Here is a 3,829-nt window from a genome sequence, read left to right on the forward strand (position 1 = left end):
GAGTTTCTACAGCTGGATGCTCTTCCTAACACCAACCACTCCGAAAGTGTAGTGGGTGCTTTTATGTGCCACCGGCACGAAGGCCAGTCAGGCGGTACTGGCAACGGCCACGCTCAAAATGGTGTATTTTATGTGCCACCTACACAGGAGCCAGTCCAGCGGTACTGGCAACGACCTTGCTCAAATGTTTTTTCATGTGCCACGGGCACAAGTGCCAGGAAGGTGACGCTGGTAACGATCATGCTCAAATGGTGCTATTTACGTGCCTTGGCACGGAAGCCAGACAGCTGCTCTGGCAACGATCACGCTTGGACAGTGCTCTTAGCATTCTACTGGTACAGATGCCATCACGATTTCGCTTTCACTTGCCCCAACAGGTCTTCACAAGCCAAGTTTAGTGTCCACTGAAGGAGACGTTGGCATGGGTGCCAGTTGTCGAATTTGGTTCAATTGCATTTTTGTAAACAGTAGAGCAGTCACTAGTTCACTGCTTCTACAATGGCAATCATGTAACTTGAACAAGTGATCATGTAATTTGGACAGAACAAATATCACAAGAGACTGAAAGCACAGTCTATCATTTTTCTCTCTGATGTTTGCATATTTTGCCAGATGGCACACACATTCACACATATTTCAGCTTATAACAGTTTGACTCAGCTCCAACTTTCATAGGATTGTAGAACAAATCTATCTTGTTTGGCATCCAGAGAGAGTAAATGTATATGAGACAAATTGTAAATGGCTTCTAGATGTTAGGCCTCTATTGGTCACCTCTGGTCATGTGGTGTTATTGGTCTAGAAGCAACCAATAACAACTACTTAACCAACATCTAGTCCAAGCATGTAGGCCTAAGAATAAAGGAAGTGACTGCTGTTGCTTCCAGACCAACAACACCAGATCACCTGAGTCGACCAATAGAGGCCTAATATCTGGAAGCCATCTTGAATTTGTGAATTTTTCTCACCTTATTAGTCTTGTCTTGATGCCTGACAAGATAGGTTCATTCAATGAGCCTTCAAAACTTTAAGTTGCATAGAGCTGAGTCAGGCTGTTGTTAAACGATATATGTAGCTCCTACAAAATGTGTTGAGTGCCACTTTCTTTTGTTTGTCCACACAACACACACATGATAGGCTGCTGCGCAGTTTCTGTCTCCCAAATTCTGCTTACAACCACTGGTTCTATTTCACTTCTTTTGTTATAATTAATCAACTAATTAACCATGATAGTAAACCTGGAATAGAGAGAGAAGACATGTCATCGATGAAGTTGCAAATGATGCCAAAAGGTTTCATATGAACTTAATGAATTAATTGACCAAATGAGTAATTAAGCAATCAAGTATTCGATTGGTTATGAGTTTGCATCTAGAATATTTTTGCAAACCAAATCCCAAAACAAAAATTCTACTTGATAAACTTCCTTGACATTTTTGTTGAATATTGTTCCTGAAATTACTATTTGAGATATTCAGCATAAATAACACCTTTACAATCATAAAAGACACATGTTACCATTTTGGTATGAATTGATATTGTCAGTATTTATATATTAGCGACAGAGGCAGTATTAATACTGAGAGGTAATATTTATCCCTGCTTAAACATGGATGTTCTGTTAGAACAAACTATACTGCATTAGATATCATGAGAGAAACTCTCAGGTGCAAAATGCATGCTTGTTTATATCACTAACGGAGAGAGAAATCTCCACCTGTCCAGTATCAAGACCACCAGATCATGTTATTTCAACCTTCCTTGGTCTCGTCGATGATGGACATTGGTGATAACAATATAAACAAAAGTGCATTATTTTGCACCAAAAGCCAATATGAGAATTTTTCTCATGGTATCTACTGCAGTATAGTTTGCTCTAACAGAACATGTACATTCAAGTTGGGATAAATATTGTCAATATTGCTTGTTGGATGGTGGATCACTACTCCATCGAATGCTGTTTGTTTGTTTGATCATTCCCATTAACCCTTTAGCTTTCAGATTATTCTATCGAATATAATGCTTATCCACTCACATTGCTTTGAATTTGCTATGCATTATCTCACAGCTTTAAAATTTCGATGATGTGATAATAGTTTCTTAGAATAACATTGTAGGGTAGGTGAAAGAGGCTGGATCTGGTTGGTTTGAACATAAGACAGGTAGAATATTTGGGCTGGATATGACTGGTTTAAATGCTAAGGGGTTAATCCATGTCTTATCACCAGTAGTAATGAACCATCTTTTTTTGACTTTTTACTTGTTTCAGTCATTGGCCTGTGGCCATGCTGGAGTACTGCCTTTGAAGGTGCAGTGAAACTAATCAACCACAGTAAAGAGGATTGTCCTGTGTCAGTGCCACATAAAAAGCACTTATGCTGGTGCCATGTAATAGTGCTCATGCTGGTGCCACGTTAAGAGCACCCACCATACACTGTAAAGTGGTTGGCATTAAGAAGGGCATCCAACCATAAAAACCAAACCAAATCAGACTGGAACCTGAGCTGTACCAGCTCTCCTGCTTGCCAGCTCTGGTCAAACTGTCCAGACCATGTCAACATGGATAATGGATGTTAAAGAATGATGATGATGATCATCATCATCATTACTTAACATCCATTGTCCCTGCTGACATGGGTTGGATGGTTTGACCAGGGCTGGCAAGCTGGGGAGCTGCACCAGACTCCAATCTGATTTGGCATGGTTTCTATGGCTGGATGCCCTTCTTAACACCTACTGGCATATATATGTCTACCAAATTCATTCACAAGGGATTTATTTGCCTTGCAGTAGCACTGACTCGAAAACCATGTGATTGCAAAGAAGCTTCTTAACTACAAAGCCAGGCTATTTTGTGAAACATTTTTGAAGATTATAATACAAATTGTTAAAGAAGTTGTTGCATAGCCTTTTCTGTTTTTCCAAAATGCAGCAGATAATCCATCTACAACTAATCTTATTAATATTCAGATGTTTATTAAGTATTTTGCTGGCCAAAGCTAGGTGTTTCTGTGTGATAAGAAGATTACTTCCCATCTATGTGGTGTTGGATTCAATCCTACCACGTGACACTTTGGGTAAGTGTTTTCTGCTATAGCCCTAGGTCAACCAAAGCCTTGTAAGTGAATTTGGTTGACAGAAACTGAATGAAGCCTCTTGTGTGTGTGTGTGTGTCCAACAATAGCTTAACAACTGGCGTTGTTTTGTTTGCATCCCTGTTACTGAGCGGTTCAGCAAAAAGAGACCAATAAAATATGTAACAGGCTAAAAAAAAAATAAAAGTAAATAAGTGTTGGGGTTCATGTTGTTTTTTTTTCAACAAAAACCCTTCAAAGCAGTGCTCCAGCATGACCACAGTCTAAAGATAAAATGCAATGTTCCTATTTGTTATCATTGGATCCACTTCAGATATACTTTTTACTCACTCTATTGTCCTCAGCTGTCTCATTATGATATTCATTGCTCACTCATTCCTGTCTCTAAAGTATTTTTTTAATTTCCAAATTGTTCATGAAACCATTGTTTCACTGTCATAAACTTCCTACAAATCTTAAAATATTTTGTCTTTTGTCACTGTACTTATTCAATTTATTATAAAATTTGACTATAACTCATTGTTCTTGCTTGTTTCATGTGAAAAGAGTTATTTTTTTACGAGTATAATTGCTTAACAATTCAGTCGTCATTTTTTTTCCCGACATTGAATTCAAATAATATTTATTTTTATATCTTTGTCCATTGTGCTTAAATTAATGTTTTGAGCTACCTTTCATATAGATATGTGCGTATGTGTACACAGACACACATACACATATATGTACATACATAT

At 38.1% G+C, this 3,829-nt stretch overlaps 1 protein-coding gene across 1 annotated transcript in view; it reads left to right on the forward strand.

Annotated features, from left to right (window-relative positions):
• Positions 1 to 3,829, forward strand: part of LOC106878020 (coiled-coil domain-containing protein 186) — a 146,152-nt gene that overhangs the window by 62,381 nt on the left and 79,942 nt on the right. The window lies entirely within an intron of this gene.

The sequence above is a fragment of the Octopus bimaculoides genome, chromosome 14 (assembly GCF_001194135.2).
Source record: "Octopus bimaculoides isolate UCB-OBI-ISO-001 chromosome 14, ASM119413v2, whole genome shotgun sequence".
NCBI classification, from domain to species: domain Eukaryota; kingdom Metazoa; phylum Mollusca; class Cephalopoda; order Octopoda; family Octopodidae; genus Octopus; species Octopus bimaculoides.